Below are 27106 nucleotides of genomic sequence, written 5' to 3'. Positions count from 1 at the left end.
TTGATGCTTTCACCTTTTTAATATCCACTACAACAATAACAGGGTGGCCACAATGTGAATCCACATCTCCAAATTAAACAAAATGATCTTGGCAGGGAAGTCGTACTTGGGAGAGTTATGGCACCAAAAAATGACCAATAATGATATTATGACACATGTTGGGGAGTTGGAAAGAGAACAGAACCAAATGTGGAATTATTGGAGCTAGGGGGTTAGAAATATCACAAGACTCATGCCATAGTTTGGGGCATCAAGGGTTGAGCAACATGCATGTTGGTAAGGACAGGTCTGAAAGTCCAACAAAAACAAAGGAAAGAGCAGGGGACAGATGGAATGTACGATAGAATGGAGAAGTCCCAAATTCCATTTGAAAGAAAGGAAAACAGGAAATTGGAAAGAAAGACATGCTCAGAAGGGGAACTCCTACAACTAATACAAACTCAGAAGAATGGACCTTAGGATCACTCATTGGAAAAGAAGGGGAAGAACACGCAACTAAACAAAATTGTGAGGGACACAAAAAACAAAGAGTAGACCTTATATCTACAGCCAAATTAATTAAAAATGGGACATGACACGTAGCTTCCTGATATGCTAGATAGGATTGTAATATTTGCAAAGTAATTTGTTATTAGGTGCAGCTTGACAATAGAAGAGGTTCAGTAGGAGTTGAATTGCCATCCAATACTGTAAACTCTATATATCACCTATTAGCTACTCAAGGAACTTGTTTTTTAAGGTAGAAACCACATGATAATGGTGTGTTGATGTCTTTGTTGTGTTGAAATCTGACACAAACTTGTTAGATTTCGCTAGAATCCACCTTTGGCCACAATCATTCCACACTTATAGATTGTCATAGAAAATCACATGGACAAATTTTTGACATAGACAAAGAAAAAACAAAATTTATTGCAAGTACAATGCCATCCTTTGTATATATGAGGAGATAAAGGTGGAAAAATATTCCCTCCCTGTTAAACATAGAAAAACAACAACTAGGAGAACATCATCCAAAAAGGAGAGAACATGCATACAAATGGATGCATGTAAAAAGACAACTAAAACTAACTTTAGTCTAACTTAAGCTGTGGATTTTCAAATAATTGTCCACTATTACATTATTAATTGAATGCTATGAAATAAACTAGTTAAATGAAATATATGTTGTCTAATGTGCACGTGTCTAGAAGTCATGTACACCAACCTCTCTCCTTCAGACTTGACTTGGGGATTTGGTAGCCTGAGAATTGTTGACATCGTCACCTTTTCCCCTCCCTCCCAAGTGGCAACTTCCTTCACCATTAGCATTCTCCACAACAGAAAACATTTGGTTGTTGCTAGCAGTTTAGTAAAGATGTCTGCAACCTAATCTTTTGTGTGTGAGTCTTGCAGACTGAACACGTGTTCCTAGATAAGATACCAAATGAAATGCATGTTGGTGCTTGATTCGGTTGCAAGCTATATGGATGGCATTTTGATTGCCACACTAAACAGTAGTGGACTGCTCTTGATGAAGGCCAAACTCAGTCAATGACTAACATATGTGTAGAGCCTCCTGGCTGCTAAGAACAACTCCTTTATACTCCATTTGTGTCGCAAATAATGCAATAATCTACTGCTTCAAGCATGACCGAGTGAGAGCATTGGAGACACATGGACCAACGTGGACTTGAGATTATCAACATTGCCTTCCCAATGTGATTTTGTGTAGCCCTCAATCTGATCTAGCTAAATTGAATAGCACCCAGATGTTGAAGTATGCACTTTGTTGCTTTCTAGTGGCTCTCATGGAGGTTATGAATGAAAAAAGAGACAAGGCCAACAATGAAAGAAAGATCAGAGCAGAGATGATTCAAATATAGAAGACTTCACCAATTGAAGTACAAAGTGGCATTAACTGTTAGCATACAACACTCGGCAAAAAATGTGACTCCATATTGAAAAGGAGTCAAGGCCAGAGTCAAACATATGAAATTGATGAAGTGGGTCCAAGGCTGATTTTGGTTATGAAATATACCTAGTCTCAAGTTGAGTCACATGAAGACTAGAGAAAAGAGTGAGGTAGACACAAAACAAACATCGCAAATTGCCCCATGAGGCTTGACTTAGCTTCCTAAATTAAAGAGGTTGACTCTTTGTGATGATAAGTCATTGACATAAAGCACAAGAGTTCATAATCCAACCTCTTTGTGTGCATTGTTAAATTTTAGTGGCACTTGGAAAGCCTAAGGCAAGCAAGAAGTTATCCATCTAATAGCAAACCTAAGTGGCCTAATTGAGTTCATAGAGGGATTGTTGAAGCTTGTAGACAAGTGAAGGGTCTTTTACATATCCTTATGGCTGTGTTGTGAATTTCTTCCTAAAGATCTTCATGTGCCTAGTGTTGAATGCTACACCCTTAATCCTATAGTGTGCATGGGGATGTGTGTAATGTCCCTTTCCTAGTTAGGGACAGTGGTTTGAGGAGTAGCCTATTTTTGAACCCTTGTAGGCTAACAGGGTATGGATAAGGGGGTCAATGATGCAATATCTTGAGGGGTAGTGTTGATGTGTTTTTTATGCACATAACAATACATAATAAATTACCAACATAATTTACCCTCTCTTGAACAAAATCACCTCAGATGCTAAGAATGAGATCAACTAAAATGATTCCAAGGTTTCTACATGCCAGGTCTTGACGAGTGGGTAACTCAATGGTTGATGTGAATTGCTGTGTTTCACTTGGGGACTTACGCAAATGTTTGGATTATCATGAATGATGCGGAATAGGTGTGCTGACAATTCAAGATTTATCAATATGGCTCTGGATTTACTTCTTACTAAAAAAAAGACAAAAGGAATAGGGTTTAGGAAGTCTATTCTAAGCCTAGGAATGTAGGAAATGATGAATAGATCTAGTGGCATCAAACCTGGCAAGGTCTCACAATCAGGTATTGACACAAGCTTAGTGCAATCGTCTAAGGTGTACTTAAAGATTTTCAGGCTATCACCATCAAACGTTGACACCATCCAAATTGATGCTTGTTAAGGGACGAGTAATAGTTGAAGTTAAGCTTATTTAAAATTCCAGTTGACCACACAAGGCGCAGTTACTAGCGACAAGAGGCTAGTGGTATGGATTAAGGATTCCACACAAATAAATTCAACAAATCTTCCACTCAATCTAACATACATGAAAATAAATTCTAATCTAAATTCTAATCTAACTTGGAGGAATTGAGAACCATGAATGCAAATACAACACTTGAAGAGCAAAATCACCAACAATTGAACAATGATTTAGATTCAAATAGCTGCAACATATACCAACAATTCTACAAAAACTCTCTCTTACAAATGAGAGACAAGGGGGCATATATAGAGTCTCTTACAAAATGGATGGCCAGGATTGATCTAAGATCAACGGTCGAGATCATGCCAACAAAACCCTAGAATTACCCTAATTAGGGTTACGTAAAAAATGGTGCCACCAACATATGGCCCAATGAAAAGATACCTAGTCATCAAATAGGGAATCTTCTAGAAGATTCCTCCCTGCATCTCTCTCTCTCCTAGCATACTCCAAGAATCTAACCAATACTGAATCTAACTCCATGGCAATGCCAGGCAAGGTATCCTGTTGTAAATCAATCACGTCTAGTGAATCCAAGCAAGCATTCAAAGTGTTCTCCCATTCTGGCATGAGCTTCTGCGAACTATGAACATGTATCAACAAAGAGACCAAGTCATCTATCTGACTCTTCTTCAAAGAGTCCAACTGGCAAAAATACATAAATTTCATCTTGTCTCTTAATTCGGCTAAGTGTAAACCACTAGCATCACTAACATCAACACCCAATAATTCCTCAATCGAGGCAAGGATCTTCATCTGAATGTCCTGAATTAATCCTTCCATCTCCATATAACCTATTAATAGGCTGTATCTCTATCATTTGTTCTTTTCTCCATACTTCTCATTAGCCATTCAGGAATAGCAGCCATCTCCATACCATCATCGAGACATATTTCTCGATCAAGTCCTTTCAATGCCGAGATAACATCATCATTATCGTCAGGATTATTCCTGGTCCAATCATATACCTCATTTCCCAAGCTAACTTCCAAAAGGACAGTAGGGGATTCCAACTGATCATTATTCTCATCAGGAGGTGCAGATGTCGCTGTGGCATGAAATTCCTGAATATTCTTTGGTAGTATCACTGTGTTGGAACACTGCCGAGTCTCCTTATTCTGTTCTGTTACTTCAATCACTTCGATTGATGAGACACTAGGAGGGGGTGAAGGAATGATAGGCGGAATGATAGTCTTCTGTTTCTTCTTCACCTCCTCAATCTTCTTCCCTCTGGCCTTGACTTCTCCTGACGTGTTCTTCCTTCTCTTGGGAGCTTGACTCTCTTCGTCTGCATGAATCCTGACATCACTGATAGTCCTCTGATCATCCTCGGAAGTAGACTCTTCCGGCTTCATCCTTTTATAAGTGAAGGGAACACCCATGTCAACTAACTTATTCATTTGTATATCCACCCATAGGCGGGAGAAATTCAAGACCTCTCTCATTAATATATTCAGGTCAATCTCCTCTGACTCTGACCAATTAGGCAATAGGATTGCCTTCTTCATTTCACTCTTATACTGTGGATGTGTATGATCTCTATCATCTAATACCTGATCAGGATTGAGGAAAAGTCCACACTTCATCATGAAATCCATTGACATTTTGGACCACATTCTTCTCTTCACTGCTCGCTCGTCCATCAGGTTAGCCCGATAATCTTCTATGTCAATTTTGTGAGTGAACTTCTCTCCCCTGATCCTTCCGACCTTCTTGTCTGGATCAAATCTTTCTCTTTTCTTTTAGGTAGCAAATCTGTAGAATGCAAGCTCCTCACTCGCAATGCTAGCGGCTATGGCGGACTGGCAAACCTCTGATGTCTTCCCAACTGAAATAGGGAATGTCATGCCTGTTGTGTGCTTCTCTCTCTGAATAACATCGAACTCTAGAAGCTGTCTCACCACTTCCAACAATATCATTCTGTCGGTTGGATACCTAGGAAGTCTGTAGGGTTTAGATTGAAACCCATGAATCTTGAGGTATGTGAAAGTGGGAAATTGTATATACCACGATCCATATTTTTCTATTAACTCTGTTGCCTCCTTGGACAATCTTCTGTGGATTCCGCCTTGCAGCATCCGTGTGATGTACATAGTGAATGCATCATTCACTCTCTTATAGTCTTCAATTCTATACATGCTCAGCTGGGGGTAGCATTCATGACTCTTGAACTGTCCTTGCCCATTCCCAACTTCACCTTTGCATATTATTCCTCTGTATGAAACAAACCGTGCAAGCATGTATACCAGGTAGGAAGTCATGGCGAATGACTTGGACCGCTCTACATTCCTCTGCTTGAAAATCCAGGTTGTCACTTATAATCTTCGACCAATTTACTAGTGTTCCTCTAAGACAATCCTGGATGAAGTAGAACATCCATCCATCGAATATTGCTCCTTGTGGCATCCCCATCACTCTGTTGAGTAGGAATAACAAATCGCTATATTCCTCCTTAAAATCTATGCACATAAGTGTCTTGGGAGCCTTGGAATGATGAGACCTAGGCTCAATCATCCACTCTTTGTTAATTAAATTCTTGCATACACCCATCTTCTTCGTGTATCTTTTGCATAATCCTTCTTGGTCACATTCTTCATGTCTGTTCCGCGTGGAATTCCAAACACCTCTGCAATAGCATCCTCAGCAAGGTAGGCGATGACAACGCCCTTAGGAGTCTTAATCATTCTTGTGAGCGGATCATAACATCATGCACACTCCAGGATAAGCTCATTGCACTGTGGAAATCCAGTGGCATGGAAAATGCCACTCTTCATAATGTTCGCATAGGCTGGGGAAGGAACTTGATCTCCGACTCCGAACATCCGACGCTTCATCTGGTCGAAGTCTAGGAAATGCATGTTTGTATCAGTGATCTCCTTCCATCTGGATGAAATCTTAAGCTCTGGATAGAATCCAGTCTCCAGCATCTTCAATAGTTCTTTCCTTTCCTTATATCCAGACTTTGACATCGCACCTGTACGAAGCTCAAAGTTAGACTTAGGAAAATAAATAATGTTCTTAATAAAATTCCCGACTTTCTAAAGATTTAGCTAATTTAGAGTATGGAGTCAGGAAAACAGTCCATACGCTTGGTAAATTTTAGCAATTAAGTTCAAAGTGTGACAACATTAAGGCATGGAGACCTTCCATAAAATTCATGAATACCTCCTTATGCTTAGAAAATATGCAAGCTAAAATGCAAAGGAGTATACCGGATTAAGGATGACTAAGGAAAGGTGTGAAAGATTGTGTTTTCACACAATGTATGTCTGAAGACACCTTCTGCAGTCAACAATGGAGGGCAACAATTCTGAAGACAACCTGAAAATCAGACTTTTAAAACATGCTGCAATCTTAAAAAATGTGCATAAACTCGATAAAAATCAGTCTTAATGATGAAAACAATCATATTCAGGAATGTGTGTGTGGCTGGTAAAACTTTAATTTTTGAGGACAAGTCTGAAAATTGGATACTTCAGACTTACCAGCACCTTGCAAAGTAGTTAAAAATCCCTGAAAATGATGAAAAATGACTAAGGAATCAGCTCCAGCAAAATCGGCAAAATGGTTAGGTGGCTGGAAATGAAATTTTTTGAAGACAACGGCCTAACAATGGAGTTTTCAGACCTGCAACAGCGATAGGATAGTTCTGAAAATGCACAGAAAACTCCACAAAATAATTCCAAATGCAAATCGTTTAAGTTGGAATTGGCTGGGCAATAAAAACTTAAGTCTGAAAATTAATGGCAGCCATTAATAGAGGTCAAAATCTGAAGCAAACCTCAGATCTGAAGCGAATCAGCACGCTGGAGATGATGGCAGCCACCAAGCATGAATAAAAATCCACCAAAATATGGCACAAAACACCTCTCCAAGCAAAAATCAAAATTTTCCCAACTATGGTGCCATACTAAAATTCTGAAAATGTCATCAATGGCAGCCTAGATCTGCAGCAATGGAGGTCTGGACAACAAACAAAAAATGGAGGAAAATATCGCCCAAGTCTCCAAACATAAAATCGCCAACTTTCACCAAAAAATGCCAAATTTGGAAAAATCGCCAAACTTAGCAAAAATCGAAATTCTGGAACTGGTCTTTAATGGCAGCAAAGGAGAATAGATCAACAAGCTGGAAAAAATGGAGGAGGAAAGAATCCTCAACCCAACATTTCATGTCAATCACTTGCTAAAATTTGCCCAACTTGGAGAAAAATCGCCTTTCATGGAGACACTTGGCAGAAATAATAATAAAATAATGCTAAGGCTCCTCTCTTATACTTGCTTTCACCTCTCACTTTCACCACACAAGCAATGTGGGATAAAACACTTGCTTAAATACTTGCTTGGTGAAAACCTAACTTGCTTCTAGAAGGTTAAAATATTAAATGATTATTGCAAGATATTAAATTTTGCTTTTAAAATTTTAAATAATCATTAATAATTATTTAAAAGCAATTAAAATGGGGCTTATTTATTAAAATATTTCAATTTAAATCAAAATTAAGCCTCCAGGGGAAAATCGACTTGGGTTGGGATTGAAAAATCCCTTCAAAAATCATTAAAGTGTCAAAATTTGCCCCATAAGGGAAATTCGACCCTAGCTTGGACAAAAATCCATGCATAAATTATCAAAATTGCACAAAGGAAAATCAATGGCAGTCTGGATTGAAAAATCCACACTCCGAACTCACTTAACTTGGAAAAATACTCCCTGGTGGAATTTCGACCTCAGTCTGGATGAAAATCTAGACTCAAAACTCTTCAAAATACTCCCAGTGGAAAATCGATCTCTGTCTGGATAAAAATCCAGACAAAAATCCTTACAAAATGCCCTTAGGGGAAAATCGATCCCTATTTGGATGAAAATCCTGACAAAAATCCGCACTTAGTTGTCACAAAAATCCTGGTGGAAAATTGACCCAGACATGGAATCATCCTTAACTTTGTCCGCACTTTAGTCTGCACTCCAGTCTGCACTCCAGTCTGCACTCCTGGTGGAAAATCGATGGCAGTCTGGATAAATCCTGACACTTAGCCAAATTTTAGCACTTCCAGGGGAAAATCGATCCAGGTATGGATAAACAGTGGGGGAAAATAGTAACCAGTATGGATTTTAGGGGAAACCCATGTGAAGTATGGATTTTGAGTGGGGGAATGGGTTGGGTAGTCTAGAATGTGAGGGGAAAAGCACCTCCAGCATGGAATTTGACCCTTTAACCCTTGGAATATGAATTTCCCTTAGGATTTTATCATTTTAACCACTCAAAATCACTTAGAAACATTAAATTTAAACTGGACTTAGGCAAATTTTCCAAAAATATGAGCAAAATGCTAGGAAAACATTGGAATAAAGTGCGAAATCAATTTAAATGATACCTTAGGAGCGAGAAAACAACTCCAAAAGGTTTGTGAATACCTTGGCACTTTAAAATCACTGATGCGCGTGTTTAAAAACACGTTAACGCTCAATAGGTCTACACTTAGACAAAACTTAGGATCATTAAAATATCAACGTTTGCAACTTGATCCTATAACTTCAAAAACCCTAGACGGCACTAGGCATGATCAAAATTCCAAGACTCGGGCACGGGAAACGCAAAATTGCCCACTAAGTAGCCAAAACCCTAACCTAACAACGCAAAAAGCCGACAAAGAGGGGGTCCTTGTTAGCAATGGGGCGATGTGTGAAAAGGTCACAACAGGTAGTCAGTCTATTTGTTCTAGTTTAGTGTTGAGTTCAGTTTTGTTCTTTGTTTCATCAATTTCTGACATCTTATGAGGATTTCCTATTTTTTAGGGAAAAAATGATAAAAATAGACATGGTCCTATTTTCAGTGGCATGGCGAACTGTGGCCTCAGCTTTTGATGGATTCAGTTTCTGAGCAATAATAAGGGAGATATGAATTTTTAAGTGGTTCTGGCAGACAATTAATGTTTTAATGAAATATTAAAATAAAATCATAAAGTGCATCACTTAAATTTATTTAAGTGAAAATTTAATATCTCCTAAGTTGGGCATCCCTTTTAGGGTTAAGTTGGGAACCCTAAAAGCAAGTTATGATTTTTAAAAACCTAATTGCCAAAAATCGTACCTTTTGGGTATTTAGGCAGCCAAGATGAAATTAGACCTCATTCATTGATATTGAGCATTTGACATTTCTTCTGAGCACTTGGCTATGGCGGCTAGGGCTTGGACCTGTTTTGGAGAGCATGCATTCTTCAGAATTTAGTAGCTTTGAGATTGTGAAAGATCAGTTGAATTGTTGCAGCTTGGTTGGCTTCATTCAAAAGTCAAATTGAATCAAATTGGGGCAGATTTGGCTTCTTACAAGGCAGATTTGTTGTAGGTTTTCTATTTGCTGTTATTGCTGATAATTTTCTGTGGTTTGAAAAGTCTCTTTCCCAAACACACAACTTGCTCATTTATTGGCGCCATCTTCTTACTGTTTGGGCGTCTTATTATTAAATAAGAGCAAATTTGATATGTTTTCAGAATAAAAAATCAGAACTTTGTTAGTTGCTGGTTTGAATCTTTTAATTTCAATAAATTAGCTAAGGACCTATGGGTATGCTTCTAAATTCTCCAATTCCTTGTTTCAGCTGATTAATTTCATGTATTCTTTCAATATGTATTGAAAATTAAAGAAACCCCTTCTGCAATTTCTGTCTATTTCTGAAAGACCATCTCTAATAATCAAAAAACACAAAAAAAATATTAAATTACAGCAGTTTGAAGAATTGAACCAGCAAGGGTTCATCACAATGTGTAGTCGGCTTTTGGGTAGCATAACTCTTAATTAGGTTATATATTGTCATCAATAGTCTTATATAGGTAGCTAAGTTGGCTTGAGTGGCATCCATGGCATAAGTATGATATATATAGGAGATAGTGGTTAGTTTTTTATCATCATATTGTGAATTTTGTTCTTATTGAAGACTTTTGGAGGTTTGCTTCCTTAAAATGGCTTATTATTCTCAATTATCATTAAGTGTTTGTAGCATATTTCTGATTACATTCTTCTTTTGCGCAAGTTAGTTCATTACAAATGGTATCAAGGCATGATCTTGGCAGCTGAAAGGCAAGAAACAAGGCAATTTTTTTTTTTCAGTTTCAGAAGTTTGATCGTGAAGTTCATCTCTCTCAATTTGGCAATTTGTATTTTTATTTTTGGAAGGTTATGAAGGACATATTGAAGTTTCTACAGTCAAGATTTGAGATTTTTTGGAGTAGATTAGGGTTTCCATACTGAAATTAGGGTTTCCACCAAATTTACTCTCAAGGCTAAAAACAATCTTTTTGCATTCTAGAGGCTGATCAAGAATATATTGATGTAGCCATAGACTAAATTTGAGCTCAATTGATGCCGTTTTGAAGAAGTTATTGCAAAATTAAGGTTTTTACCAAATTTGCTTCAAGGCAATGTTGCCTACATTTTACCCACGTTTCAAATTTAGCCTTGCCATGTAATTTTTGTGTCAAGTGAAATTGTTCCGAGTCACTTGAAGGGTTTGTCGGAAGTTGGAGTTAGTTCTTGAAGTCATGTTGCTGTCCGGCAAGTTAGTTCGATCTAGTCCGTTCCTTGTTTCTTTTGACAATCTCTTAGTTGGTCAGTCTAGGGCTGAGTTCAACTTCTCTTGTCGCGCCCCGATGTCCCATTTCGAATTTTGTCAAGTCCTTGTCTTTATCGCTTTATCCTTTGTCGGTCTTGAGATCAAGTTCTATCCCAAGCGTCAACGTCCAATGGAATAAACGGAACTAAGTTTTATCTTGTCTTCATTGAATATGTAAGTCTTTTGTTGTTCCATTTTTAGTGTAGTTCTTCGACAGTCCAAGTGGAATTGATTGCTCAAGTCTTTTGTTTGTTGGTCTTTGGCATTTGAAGTTGAACTTGGTGGTTGCTCTATTTTTTCTAAGTTCTTTGCTGCAGTTGATGGTTCAAGATAGCATGTTGGCCTCCGATAGAACAAGTAGAACTCTCATTTATAAAGGCAAATGATGAAAAGAAGAAAGTTCTAAGTAAGAAATAGTTCAAGAGAGAGAGGCGAAGAAGAAAGTAAGTTCGTGAACTAACAACGGAGCCCGACAAAGTAAATTGAACTTTCTGATTATAAAGTTCAAAGGAGAAAAGAAGAAGAAATGTGAGAAGTGCATGTAAAAGCTTGTTCCAGAACCTTTGTCGGCAGCCGATAAAAAAGTTGAACTTTCTTTATAAAGTTCAAACGAAGGAAAGGGAAGAGTAAAGTGAGTGAGGCGCTGAGAGAAGCTTGTTCTGAAAGAAAAAGTAGAGCCCGACAGAGATTTGAACTGCTTCAAAAGTAGGGTTTGACGATAATATTGGTGGGAGTAATTGTAGAGAGCATTGAATGTAGAGGCCGAGGTAGTTATGGAGTAAATGCCAAGGCGTGGATTACAAAATCTTTAACATTTAACTGCCATTAGCTATGATCATTTGCACTCAAAAGCAAGAAACAGAGAGCAGGGAAGCAACATCTCTGCAACACGGTGCCATTGTTCACAAGGTTAGTTCTGAAATTTAAATTGCTCTGTCCAGTGGTGAATTTCGAATTCTTAGAGGCTAGGAAAATTGCTATAGGGTTGTGGTGCTGTAATTGTGTTGCGATTGAAGAAAACCGTGTGGGTTGAAAACTATTTGGGGAAAGATGAAGTTTAAATATGCAAGCTATGATTATTTGAATGGGCTTGATTGTGCTTTATCTGAGACTGGAGATACAAAACTAGGTCATGTTAACCTAGATGATTTCTGGAGGAGAATTGAGAACCCTAACCGACATCCTATTACTCAGAAGTTGATTGAAAGTGGATTTTTGCAAGCTGCCACGTTCCCTGTTTTTGTGCAGTGCTTGGATTTAGTGATGGAATGCATAAATAGATATGATGCCAACACTATAGAAATCAAGATAGAAAACAATAAGGTTCTGGTGACTTTGGATAGGGCAACAATTCAAAATTTCTTTCAGCTCCTGAATAGAGCGGAATATTCAGACTAGGACTTCACCCTCTCCTAATGTGAATTTAGTACTAGGAAAAAGGTATACAAGGACGAAATTGCAAAGAAATGGTTTGACAGTCCTAGGAAGGGATAGTCAAGGTTGCCCAATAACATAAATAAATCATTCCTCAAGGGTGAAATTGCGGAGATCATCATCTTGTTACATAGGATGAGAGGAGATGAGATGGCTACTGATCTGGCTGAGTGGATGTTTTTCTTCGTTCAAGTGATATGTGCAGGCACTTCATTTTTAGATTGGGCTAATATTATCGGTGATCATTTGGCATATTGAAATCAACTTCTTTAAGCAGAACAGGTTTTTCTATATGACCTCTTATTTAGTTTATGCCCTTGCTTGTACTAGAGATTGGCTTGGGTTGGAGTCAGTAGAGGAATTTGATGAGAATATTTAGATATATGATTTTTACCCAAGCATTCAATTGCAAAAGAGCTATACCAACTATCGAAGAGTCAATGATGTATTTACCATGAGGTTGGTTAGGGAGATGCAAGGGCATCTTGAGATGAGAATTTCTTTGGAAGTAGAGTTGATTAAGGTATATGGAAGCTACTTCATTCAGTTTCCTACATTCACTTACATCTGAGTTGGAGGATTTAATGGCTTCCCTTTGAAATTGCCAAGGTATGCAGATGACAAATTTGTGATGATAGAATTCTGTAGGTAGATTAGTGAAGTTAACAAAAGGTCTAGTGAAAGGAAGAAAATTGGCATTCAGTTTCGTATCAAATTAGGAGTTTATAGTTGTAAATCTCAGTCTAATGCTTTGAACGTCATTAAAGCCGCTGAAAAGTTTTCTTTAGAAACTTATGATGTCATAAGGTTGCACTTTGATTCTAAGAGCTTTGTGAAGAACAATCTACATTTGGGCCCCTCCTATAATCACGTGCCTCAGTTAGAGGGGACTACTGGGCAGATTACTTTGATGATTTTGAGGTTGGAAAGAGAGATTGGTCTAGAATGACCATGCAATAGGTGCAAGTTTATCAAATTCAGCTAAATGTTGTAGGTATGGTTGAAGATGGATCAGACCTTGTTGATCCAATGTATGCTCAAGTTTAGTCTTAGCCTTCGGAGGAGATAGATTGGAACCAATAATAAGGGAGGACTGTGATGTGGATACCAAAGAAGAAAGGGACTGACACTAGGTCCACAACTACTTCTAAAAAGAGGTCAGATGGGCAAACAAGCTCTGCAAACCCAAATTCTCCCACTGTTACTACCACAACTTCTGTCACTTCAGCTCCACCAAATAATGAGCCCAAGAAAATACGTGGAGATGGCTCTGCTCCTAACATAGGAGATAAGAGACTAGAGAAAGACAAGGAGGTAGGTGAATAGGGCAAGGATGGAAATGATCAAATGCAAGCTCCAGATGATAAAGGAAAGAAGCCCATGGAAGATACAAAACAAAGTAAAGGTGTGAGTAGTGCACCCAAGGGTCCTTTCCCTTTCTCAACTCAAAACATTGACAAGACTCCTCCTGTTAGGAGAACTTTATTTCTCAGCCCTGATACTTTACAAAGTGCAATGAAGACTTTGTCTTCACCTTCATGGCTAGAAACCTCTTTGTCTAATAAGAGGAAATTGGAAGCAATAAGGCAAGCTGCTAAGAATATGGTGTCACAGATCTTGTAGTCACCACCTTCTTCCAAAGCAAAGAAGTTGAAGGTTACCTCAAGGATTGTAGATGATGAAAATTCAAATCACTTATTCTTAGAGGTATCTTAGCCAATTACACAGGTAGATCCAAGTAAGGCTATAGTAGCAGACTAAAGTAATGGAGAGGGTTGAGAAAGAAAAGATGGACAAAGAAAGCTTGAAGGCTTTAGTTGGTGCTTTGTTTGATTGTTTGAGGTCATTGCTCAACACCTCAAGATGCTAGTTCATCCACTGTTCTAAATCCTTTGGCAGAAGCAAACAAAGAATTGATAAACAAGCTGCAGATGGATAGCCATTTTGGCAAGGTAGCCCAGTGATGGATTATGAAGTTGAGGGGAAAAGGGCTATATCATTTATTGAAAACCTAGGCCAATCATACAATGAGCTCATCTTGGCAAGGAACAGTGTAACCTCTGAGATCGCCGTTGCTAAAATGGAAGAAGCTGCACATAAGGAAGAAAGAAGGCTGCAACAAGAAATTATTGAAATGGGGTTGGATGTGGCAGCCAACAGAGGAATCAAAGCATAAAAGGATTCCCACTTTAGTATGTGGATACAAAGTTTGGATTGGAAATGTGAATGCTTGCAAAGAAATATTGTTGAGCAGAGTAGATTGTTGAAAGAGGCCAACAAAATGGTGACACAGGTAATCACAGAGTTCAGAGACATTGGCTGTAAGCTTAAAAGAAAGACAACTCTGGCGTTGCATTGGCAGAGGAATTGAATTTTGAATTTCAGAAGAAAATCAATGCTTTAGCTGAGCCAAGAACATTCGGAGAAAATCAACATGATGAGCTGGCTCGAATTGATGCCTCATTGATATGGTGTGTTAACCACCATAAGACATTTATCAATGAGGCATTATAGAAATATAAGGAATGGTTACAACCACTGCCATTCAATCAACAACAATCAATGCTGTAGCCTACTCAACTGCAGCAACAAGTGTTTCCGTAGCAGCAGCAAAGAGTTCAACCACTGCCAACTGTTCAACCTGGAGATTCTGCTGTTGCTCCTTGATATGCCACTTCATCATTCTTTGACTGTAATGTCTCTGTGGGACATAGCCATTTTTCTTGATTTTCTATTAGCTTTGTAATTGAATTGTATAAAAAGAGATAGGTTAGCCTATAGAAAGGATTGTGAATTTTTGGTCCCCTTGTCCTTTCAGGCATGAGCGAGACTCAACTGAAATTTTGTTGATCATTTTGTAATTCTGTTGTAGCTGTACAAACTCATGTATTTCTGAAACTTTGATTTCATAATTGAAGGAGGTTATATGCTCTTTGTGGTGGAATTTCTTTCCCATGAGTTATTTTAAATTCTCAAAAATTGGTACTGGTTCTAAGTTATCTTTTTGTCTGGTTGTAGTAGTTAATCTTTGAGTTAGCATTGCATTCTTGAAATCTCTTCATGAACGTTATTGACAAATCTGATCAAATAGGCTTTTCATTCCCCATTTTCATTAATTTATTTAGCTGTTCACATATGTGTCTTGGTGAAGAGTAGATGTCAGTACCTTTTTTGCTTTCTGGTCAAAGGCATACCCCCTCATTATTAGAGTATTCAAGTAGATCTTGTGAAGGGAGCTGTACCATTGTAAAAAATCGCAAGGGAAGTCACTTGCCAAACTCATGTTGATTTACTCAATTGTTGCTTGATTACATTGGTCTTCTTGAGGGTATAGAGTCAGGTTAGTAAATTAAATATAAAGACCAATCTATTAACCAACAGTCTACAAATCTAGGAATATCTTGGAGTTTTTGTCAGAGAAGTGATTCTAGGTAGAGGTAAGTTACAATCAAAATTTCAGCATATTTGATTTGTTTTGAATAAGTTATTGTTAAAACTATTTTGGGAGGCATCAGATGAGGCCATAGACTAGAAACCTAGGCAAGAATTCCTACACACTAGGAAATTTCCTAGTAAAGAGGATATAGATTCAAAGTTAGGATTAAGTGGAACTTTAGATTTGATGTGGTCATCAATAGATGAAAAAGTGCAAAAGTTAGAAGAGATTATGTAGAATATGCAATATCAAATAGGAAAAGTCACTAGTATGAAAGAAGACATGGCTTACAAGGAAACAATGTCTAAACATTGAGGATCTATCCTGATGATATCTCTCTCACAACTAAGGGCACAACATGTTTTTTTAAGCAATCAAGGGTTATGTTTTAATTATGATGAAAAATATAGTAGATGACATAAATGTGTTGTGAGGGTTATGTTTTAATTATGATGAAAAATATAGTAGACGACATAAATGTGTTGTGAACAAATTGTTCTACATTGAGGGTGCCTACGATTAAGAAAAAGATGAAGAAGAGGTAGTTGTGGTTATGTAAGACTTAGAAGAGGTCCAACCAACTATCTCTTACCATGCACTCTCATAATTTTAGGTTATGATTGTAGATATAGGTATAGTCAGTTGTTCAGGGAAATGCCATAGTTTTAAAATCACCATGGGAGACTACATGCTTGATTGCCCTACATTTACTATTGCCATGAATGGAGTAGTAGACATTGTTTTTGGAGTCTAATGGCCTACTACCTTAGGAAAGTGAGATGAACTTCTTGGAGCTTTTCATGCATTTTCACTTAGAGGGTAAAACATTCGAACTAAGGGGGTTGCATGCAAAGTATCTGTAGATGGTAAGCTAGCATCAAATGCAAAAGATGTGTAACAAGGGGGTAGATTGGGGTTTGGCTCAAATATTGTCATTGGCAATGCAAGATTCAAAGATTCCAACATGACCAAATTTGCAAGCTACTTTGAGGGATAGGTTAAAAGGATTGCCTTTTAAAAGAGATCTTGATCAAGCCATTCGATAAATGGTAGGGTACTATCTACCATCCTTCACCTTTCTTTGAAGGTATACCAAAAGGTACTTTCTAGTTTGAAGGACAAGGTAAAGGCACAAATCAAATTGAAGCGGCAAGCAAATTAGTGTAGAATTTTAACATAACATAGACAATGCTACTTAAGTTGGATGTAGAGGGAAGGCCCATCTTGGAGCTTGAATTAATTTTCTAAACATGCACGAAGAAGCTAAGGACTAGCACACTCACAAATGACCTCATTAAATGGAAGAATTTGCTTGTCAAAGATGCCACATGGGAAGATGAATATTTTGTACAAAAGCATCCACAATTGATCAACGTCAAGGACAATGCTTGTGTAAAGGTGGGGTGGGGGGAGGGGGCACATGCCATGTCCATAATCTTATAGTGTGCATATGGATATGTGTAGTTGACATGCGGCTAGCATAACTCTTAATTAAGTTATATGATCATTACTATAGTCTTATATAGGTAGTTAAGTCAGCTTAAGTGGCATCCATGACATAAGTATGGTATTCATGGGAGATAGTGGTTAGTTTATTATCATCATATCGTGAATTCTGTGCTTATTAAAGACTTTTGGAGGTTTTCCTCCTCAAATTGACTTATTGGTCTAAGTATTATATAGTATTTTCAACATATTCCCTATTATATTATTTTCTCGTGCAAGTTATTTCATTACATTGAATCTAAGGGTTGATTTCTTTTGTTAAGGACAAAAATGTCTCAATTTGAACTTAATGGACTGATACAAATCTGAGATATACTTAAAACAAACTGAAAATGCAATAGAAATTAGCAAGAAGATAAGAAGAGATATGACATAGCATATACCCTCAGAAACCCGTATGGCAAAAACCTAGCATCAAAAGGAGATCTAACACTATATTAATCTTATAACAAGATGGAAATGTCTTGTCCCCTCCTTGATCGTTATATATATCCTAAATAAAGCAATTATTATTATTAATTAATATAATAATTGCCAACGAAGGATTATTTGAAATTTATTAAATATTATTTTTAAATTAATATATATTTATTACTAATAATATTCTTGAAACATTCAAATAATATTATATTATAAACATAATTTATATTATAAATTATAAACATAATTTACATATAATCAAGACAGTGATTTTGGTTATCAGCAATATTACCGACTTCATACCATTAATACATACACAGCAATATATATTAAAGAAAACATAAATACCAATGATTGACTTCAATGCATAGCAAATTTACTAAGTCTGCAGAAGGTTTCGTATATGAAGTCCAATAATAAACAAAGTCCAATTCATATTAAGTAATGAATGATTGTCAAAACCGATAATCTGAACAAACTGATTCATTAACATTGATTGGGTTATGTAAACATAGATCGGGTTACAAATCAATTCATAGATTTAATTAACTGTGATTTGTCAAAGATATAACTAAACTGATTGGGGTGTAATTAACATTTGTTAAGACAAACCAGGTGATTAGCAATTTTTGAGATGAACTCTTAGTCAAGGGTCACGCAAGATGTATTTATAGGAATTAAAATCAGTTTGAGTAGGGGGAAAGATAGAATATCTGGCAGCCATCGATCAGATCAGATCAGAATTGTTATTAAGTTGTAGACGGTAACATCCTTGTTCTTGGTGGTATGCATGGGGATGTGTTTAATAAGTATGCTTAATATATGAAGCCCGATAATGTTTTTATGCAGAATTTAATAATAATATTCACATAGACTGCAATATGTATCATAGTGTTGATGTGTGTTTTATGAACATAACATTCAGAATAAAATACCAAAGTACTTTACCCTTCTTGAACAAAATCACCTTAGATACTAAGGGTAAGATCAACTAAAATGATTCCAAGGTTTCTACAGTCGGGTCTTGACGAGTGGGTAACTCAATGGTCGATGTGAATTTGCTGTTTTCATTTGGGGACTCACACAATTGTTCGAATTAACTTTGCTTATCATAAATATGGAATGGGTGTGCTGATAACTTAGGATTTGGCAATGTAGTTCTTGACTTAATTCTAAGAAGACTTACTAAAAATTCTAAGAAGACTTACTAAAAAAGGCTAAAAAGGAATAGGGTTCAAGAAATCTATTCTAAGCCTAGGAATGTAGGAAATGATGAACAAATTTAGTGGAATCAAACTAGGCAAGGTCTCACCATCAAGTCGAACAGATTTTGACACGAGGTTAGTGCAATCATCTAAGGTATAGTTCATAGATTTTCAAATTATTATCATCAAACATCGAGACCATCCAAGTTGATGCACAATGGACGCATAATAATCGAAGTTAAACTTGCATAAATTTTCAGTTGACCACACACGACGGACTTACAATCAGCAAGAGTCTAGTGGTATGGATTAATAGATTCCACTCAAATATACTCAACAATTTTTTCATTCAATCTAACAAACATTGAAAGCAAATTCTAATCTAACTCAGAGGAATTGAGAACCTTGAATGCAAGACAACACTTAAACAAAATCACCATCAAGTCAAACAATGATTTATATTCAAAAGTTGTAGCATATACCAACAATTCTACAAAATCTCCCCCTTACAAATGAGAGGCAATGAGGTATATATAGAGTCTCATACAAAATGGATGGCCAAAATTAAAACTAAATCAAGAGCCAAGATCATGCCAACAAAACCCTAGAGTTGCCCTAATTAGGGTTTACATAAAAAAAGGAGCCACCAACATATGACCCAATATAAAGATACCTAGTCATCAAATAGGGAATCTTCTAGAAGATTCGTCCATGCATCTCTCTCTCTCCTAGCATACTCCAAGAATCTAGCCAATACAGAATCTAACTCCTCCATGGAAATGCTGGGTAAGGTATCCTATTGTAAATCAATCACGTCCAATGCATCCGAGCAAGCATCGAAAGTGTTCTCCCAATCTGGCATGAGCTTATGCGAATTATGAACATGAATCAACAAAGAGATCAAGTCATCTATTTGACTTTTCTTCAAAGAGTCCAACTGATTAAAATACATGAATTTCATTTTGTCTGTCAATTCTGCTTAGTGTAGCCCACTGGCTTCACTGACATCAACCCCCAATAACTCCTCAATTGAGGCAAGGATCTTTGATTGAATATCATGAATAGATCCTTCCATCTCTGCACAACTCATTTGTGCACTCTCATAAGTTGATTTCTTCATGGCTAATGAACAATACCAGCCATGGAAATCGTATCTATCTTATCTATCTCCATTGTGCACAACATTCTCCCTAATCAAAGTGGACTTAGGAATCCTCTTCAAAGCTATGAGGCGTGGAATAGTCTTTTCCTAAATGGGTCAGAATTCTTCCCAAACTCTCTCTAGTCACAAGCCTGGACAAAATGAGTAAGGAAATCATTCGCTTGTCTCTGTCTTCTCAATCCATTTTCCACCTCTGAGAGTGTATCTCTCGCTGCCTCATAATGTGAATGTAGTCCACAATCAATTGCAATAGGGGAAATAAGGGTAGGATTCTCACGCCTTATCCCCGCAATGTACTCTCTAAGTCTGATATTCTCTGCTTCATACTTCTCTCTTTTCTCTATCCCACTATCCAATCTTGCATTGATTGCCTTAAGGGTATCACCAACCTCCTGAACTTCCTGCTCTTTTGTGGTACGGCCAAGGGCAACTGAAGTAATTTGGAAATCCATGGGAGTAGCAATGTCCTTCGTCACACTTCCAATAGGAACAACCCCCTGCGCAATCCACTATGTGTGACAAAGTCTCAGCTCTCTTAGGTTCTTTCTCCTTATTGCTCCTAGCTAAGTAGTCATCAATGTTATCAATAGGTTGTGTCTCAACCATCTAATTTTTCTCCATACTCCTCATCAGCTAATCAGGAATAGCGGCCATCTCCATACCATCATCGAGACACATCTCTCGATCAAGCTCTCTCAACGTCGAGATAACATCATCATCATCATTAGGGTTATCCCTTGTCAAGTCATATACATTCTTTCCCAAACTAACCTCCAAAAGGACAGTAGGGGATCCCGGTGAATCATCATCCTCATTAGGTGGAGCAGATGTTGCTGTGGCATGTAAATCTTGAATATTCTCTGGTAGTATCACTGTGTTGGAACATTGCTCAACCTCCTTGTTCTGTTCTGGCATTCCAACTTCCTTCATTGATGAGACACTGAGAGGTGGTGAAGGAATGATAGGCGAAGGAATGATAGTCTTTTGTTTCTTCTTCTTAACCTCCTCAATCTTCTTTCCTCTAGCCTTGACTTCTCCTGGTGTGTTCTTCCTTTGTTTGGGAGCTTGACTTTCCTCATCTGCATGAATCTTGATATCACTGATAGTCCTCTGATCATCCTCGGAAGCGGATTCTTCCTGTTTCATCTTTTCATAAGTGAAGGCAACACCCATAACAACTAATCTGTTCATCTGAATATCCACCCATGCTCAGGAGAAACTCAATACCTCTCTCATCAATACGTTCAAATCTATTTCTTCTGGTATTATTCATAACTTAGCCAATTTCCATGATTTCCAAGAACTATGTTCTGAAGGAAGAAATTTCCGACACTTAGTCAATTTTTCACCTTTCCTGGAATTATGTCCTGAAGGAAGGAATTTCCATTACTTGGCCAAATTTTCATCTTTCCTGGAATTCTATCCTGAAGGAAGGAATTTCCAACACTTAGCCAAATTTTCACATTTCCAAGAATTCCGTTGTGAAGGAAGGAATTTCCATCACTTAGTCAATTTTTCCACTTTCCTGGAATTTTGTTGTAAAGGAAGGAATTTCCAACACTCAGCCAAATTTTCACCTTTCTTGGAATTTCTTCTTCTTGGGCGCAATTCTTCCCCGATGAAGGAATTCACCTCTTTGTGCACTGTTTATTCTGGTGCCCTCCATAAGGCCGGGGCGGAAATTCCTCCTGAGGAAGGAATTCATTGTTTTGTGAATTGTCCATGTCTTCTTTTCAACATCCCTATTTTTTAGGGATCCTCCTAAAATTTAGGAGCCAGGTTCATTGGATGAAGAATTTCATCCTGTTTTCGAATCTATAAAATTTTCCACACTTGGTCGAGATTTGGTGTCTAAAAATAGCAAATTCGAAAATTCTCCCGAGGGGAATTTTGCTTTTTATTCATCCTTGACTCCTTGGATTCCATGCCTTAGGTAAAATTCCAATTTTTTTAGCTTGGGCAAAATTTTCACCATGCCAAGGATTCATGCATTTTTCTCTCTGTCCTTGGCTTCTTCATTTTGGCACCTGACTGCATAGTTGGGCGGAATTTTGCTAGTGCCAGGGATTCATGGATTTTCCTTCTGTCCTTGGGAATCTCATTTTGGCGCCCAATTCCAGAGTTGGGCGGAATTTTGCCAGTGCCAGGGATTCATGGATTTTCCTTCTGTCCTTGGGAATCCCATTTTGGCGCCCAATTCCAGACTTGGGCAGAATTTTGCCAATGCCAGGGATTCATGGATTTTCCTTTTGTCTTTGGGAATCCCATTTTGGCGCCCAATTCCAGACTTCGGCGGAATTTTGCCAGTGCCAGGGATTCATGGATTTTCCTTCTGTCCTTGGGAATCCCATTTTGGTGCCCAATTCCACATCTGGGCGGATTTTCTCATGGGCCAAGGATTCATGAAATTTATCCACCTATCCTTGCCTCCTCCATTTTGGTGCCCAACTGCATACTTGGGCGCAATTTCCATTATGCCATGGATTCATGGATTTTTCCATCATTTAATCTCCCAGACTTAGAATATTTTGACCTCCTGTGATTTTGAAGTGTTTTCTTGAGCTTTCCATTTTAGGAATGGATTTCTAGCAATTGACCCATTTTTGGCTTTCTTTGTCCACTGTTTGACTTTCCGGAATTAGAAATGTCTGCGAACGTTTGATTCTCGTCGTCTTGTCTGACTGACCCTGCCAGTAATGACTTTCCAAAAATAGAAACCTTCAAGGTGTCAGCGTTAGATCCTTAGACAAGGTGCATGAACGACTTACTATAAATAGAAACATACTAAAAATAGTAAGTTTTATTTTTGGCAAAATGATGACATTCCAAAACCCGGAAAAATCCCTAAAAAATAGGGACTTTCTAAAAATAGAAAGTTGCTCCGTTTGGGCTCAAATTTTACTGGGAGGTTCCTTGAAGGGTCCTAATTCCAATTGTATGTTCAGTTTCTCCAAAGCCCTAACAAAAACCCCTAAAATCTAGGACAAAAGGGCATAAACCCAAAAACAAGACAAAACAGGCCCTAGGCTTAGCCGAATTTGCTCAAACGAAAGGCAGACTTGACGAATATGACCCCCAAACACTTGCAAAGAAGAGAGACTGACGAGACTGCTGCAAAAAGACCCCAAAAACGCAAGCCAAAAGACCGGGAGGGCCTAAAAAGTAGGGGGCCCCCATTTGCAATGGGGCGATGTGTGGAAACGTCACAACATCTAGCCCCCACCTGAATAAATGTTCCCAAACATTTGAAAGACAAAATCCAATCCACGGGTGAAGTGTTGAAAAACACTTTAGGGCAAAACGCAGATTAAAGAACATTCATCTGATATTGCATAATTGTGCACATATGCATCAATTCCATCTCACAAGACCATCCAGACTCCTAGAATTAGTCATGGCAAGCTAAAAGGTATCTATACTTCAAAAGTATCCGGGACATTGCCTCGTTGCCAGTCAAGCGTCCATAGCTCCGACGAGGTTGTCTCTGGAATTCCCACGAATATTGCTCCATTGCCAGCCAGGCGTCCATAGCCCCGATGGAGTTATCTGCATATTCCCAAAGCCAATATTTTGATATTTCTTTTCATTTTTTCATCTTTTTTTATTTTATTTTATTTTTTATTTTTTTTCTTTTGATGTTTCATTTCAATTCCGTAAATTTCTTTGGCTCATAAGCAATGAAGCCTACTATGGGTTTGGAGATTCCAGTGGCGCTGAAGCAAGATGTAAAGTTTTCACCAACCATAACTTCTCCTAAGAGATCTGAATGACTTAGAGCAATTGATAACATAAGTGGAATACAACATCATCACCCCACCCACAAACAGGAACTCCAAACAATTTAGGCCACTCCAAAACACTAAACCTAAGCAAAACCACTTGAGCAGACAAGCTCAAGGGAAACTAGCACCAAAGGCTGAAAACCAAAACCGAAACAAAACCGACGGGGAAACAAACAAGAAAGAAAAACAAAACAAGAGAAGCCAAAACCCCAAAAACCAACAAGAAAACAAACAAAGAAAACATAAAGGAAACATAATCTAATAAGAACAAAAAAATTCGAACGGACAATACTCACAAGACCTAAATATATACAACTCCTAACATGATTTCTCAGGATGTGCAGGAGCAACAGGGCATTAGTCATGGTTCGAAGCCTTGCAAATTCATCTTTAAACTCAGAAAAGTAATCTTTCACAATACAAATCTCAAACTCAAGCAAGACTTCAGGAAAGATTATCAACTGTGGCAACTCATCGGGACCATGATCAATCCATAAACAAGTTCTTCCTAGATTTCCATAATCAAATTCATAACTTTCAAATTTAGGAGCAAGGAAAGAGACAACCTGGTGGTTTTCGTGCGTGGGCGAGAATTCTGGCGTGTCATCCACTGCTTCATCAGGAGGTCGAAGCTAGTGGTGTATCATTCCACTTGCATCTGAAACGTGCAGACTGGGATCACATTCAATGGCAAGAAAATTGTGGTGTGAGCTAGATTTTAATGGGAATTTGGAAATAGAGGACATTTCTCCAGCTAACTCCTTTTGAATATTTGATAACAAGTTGAGCCCCAACCCGAATTGCTCTTTATTCTTTACTTCTATCACGACAACTTGTTTGTCAATCAGGATCTCATGCATCTCAATTTCTTTTAGCAGTTCTCCTTGGATCTTGAGTAGAGGTTCAATCACCGACCCAACCTGCATTTCATACTTGTTGTGACGTTTTCACACATCGCCCCATTGCAAATGGGGACCCTTGCTTTTTTGCTTTTTAGGGTTTGTTCTTTAGGTTTTTTAGGGTTTTGTTAGTTAGCCTTTGCATTTTGAATGCTGTCGGGGAGATCAATAGGGTAGCAAGTCCTACTTAAGTGATGCCCTAGTCCTGAAATTTGGCTAAGTCTGGAATGTCCTGAAATTTGGCTAAGTCTGGAATGTCCTGATCCTGAAATTTGACTAAGTCTGGAAACTGAAAAACCTCAAAAAACTAGATTTTGCAATATAACTCCTGGAGGTCTGAAACCACTCTCAAACATCCTGAAAGTATATATGGAATATAACTTAAAGTATAAGTATCTTTCTTCTTTCTTATACTTAAATGTTATATTCCATTAAAATTGTCTTGATAGAGAGTTCGAAAAGTCAAATTTCGCTCCTGTCCTTCACTGAGGATCCAGAGCGAATTTTGCTCATGTCCCTCACCAAGGGACCAGGGCGATAATACTTATTTGAGCCATTCCTGACCTTGTTTGGACAAATTGAGACATCAAAGGCATGGTGAAGGGCAAAATGAGCATGATAGAGCATCCAGACTTGATCAAAAACAATGAAATGATGAAGTTTTTGCCTAGAAGGTCAAATTCGCTCCTGTCCCTCATTGAAGGACCAGAGCGATTTTATTCATATACACATTTTTAGACCTTGTTTGGACTCGAACTTTTATTCATAGCATGAAGCAGGATGATATCTTCCCTAGCAAAGACATTTCATGGTGAAAAGTGAAGCATTTGGGCCTGGAGGACAAAAATCGCTCCTGTCCCTCATTGAAGGACCGGAGCTTGAAATCCAAAATTGCCTTGTCCTTGAAAGATTTGAACGATTTCGCGAATTGAGAAGATCAAAGGAGATACATTTTATCAGTTGAATATAACTTGAAAGCGCAATCATGAGGAAAATTGACCCTAGAAGCAAAATCGCTCCTGTCCCTCTGCCAGGGACCAGGGCGAATTTAAGTGATAGCTCCCGTCCCTCTCCCAGGGACCAGAGCGATTTCTTCCTTAGACAAATCTCTCGCCAAGATGAAGCAAATTACATGTCAAGGATGAGTGAAGGGAAGCATAGCGGATCCATTGAAGATGGTTTTTAAAGTTAGCAAAGCATGATTGAGCCTACAAGTGAAAGTTCGCTCCTGTCCCTCAGCCAGGGACCAGGGCGAACTCAAGGTTATTTAATATTCCCTCCAAGCTTAAATCACTCCAAGCTAAGACACAAAGGGGCAATGATGTTTGGAATGCCTCGGAGAGAAAGTAAAGTATCAAAGACCGCAAAGGTGATGGAAATGCCCAAATTCGCTCCTGTCCCTCACCAAGGGACCAGAGCGAAATGTTCAAGTGTGTCCAAGTTTAAGTCGCCACTCACATTTCAAGTGTTCAAAAGGGAGTAAGGAACATCATTTTACACCGTGAAGACAGTTGCAAGTTGATATAAACAAGGATGAGCATAAGGAACAAAGGTTCGCTCCTGTCCCTCACCAAGGGACCAGGGCGATATTCACTCAAATATCAAATTTGCATTGTAAAGGACGAGTAAAGTATGCATGGAATGAATGGATAACATTGTTACCTGCCTTGCGATATAAATTGGTGATTAAAGAGACAAAGACCCAAGGAAAAGGGCAAGTTCGCTCCTGTCCCTCACCAAGGGACCAGGGCGAAAGTACTTTAAAGTGCACTCCTTCCACAAAAGGGACGAATTAAGCTCAAGATTCCCAATTAAAATGCTATTTTGGACGTCTAAGACATGACTCTGAACGTGAAAAACAAGAAAAACAAGGCCAAAATGAAGGAGCGCTCCTCTCCCTCTCCTAGGGACCAGAGCGATATGGTTAGTGTCCCTTATTCCTCCCATGCTTAGGCGCCAATATTTTCGAATTACATTAAAATGCCAAATTCGATAAAAATGTGAAAGATTTAATTAAATTGGTATTTAAAAATAGTGCATGGACATTCAATAATTAATTTAAAGCCTTTAAAAAATCGAGGTTTTTAATTACAAAGACATTTAATTAATTATTATTAAATTAAATTTTAAAAAAAGGGAGCGCTTGGGGTATTATTTTGCAAGGTCGGCCCCCTCTTTTATTAAATTTTATTTGTTTTTTGGGCCTATTTTCCAAGTCGGCCTAGGGGCAATTATCAAGATGAGCGCCTATATAAGAGGGGTGTGTTGAGCATGTTAATCCATCTTTCAATCATTTGTCCAAGTGCGATTTTGAAGGAGCAATAAAGGAGTGCGAAATCTGGTCCAAGAAGGAGTGCGAGTTGAAGGCTAGAGGTGGAGCGAATTTTCCTCAAGACGTTGAAGGCTAGAAGTGGTGAAGTTGATAGAAGAAGCACATTTTGAAGACTTTGATCCACATTTTGCCTAGCAAACTTGCTTAATTTTGCATCTTTTCTTAGAGTTAATTCCCAAGTGGAGGTATGGCGAGATTCTCC

General features: G+C 38.1%; 1 protein-coding gene across 2 annotated transcripts in view; it reads left to right on the top strand.

Annotated features, from left to right (window-relative positions):
- Positions 1-27106, top strand: part of LOC131856276 (uncharacterized) — a 44807-nt gene that overhangs the window by 4589 nt on the left and 13112 nt on the right. The gene's annotated exons all lie outside the window — the stretch shown is intronic.

The sequence above is a fragment of the Cryptomeria japonica genome, chromosome 7 (assembly GCF_030272615.1).
Source record: "Cryptomeria japonica chromosome 7, Sugi_1.0, whole genome shotgun sequence".
Lineage (NCBI taxonomy): Eukaryota > Viridiplantae > Streptophyta > Pinopsida > Cupressales > Cupressaceae > Cryptomeria > Cryptomeria japonica.
This window is presented reverse-complemented; position numbering and strand designations above follow the sequence as displayed.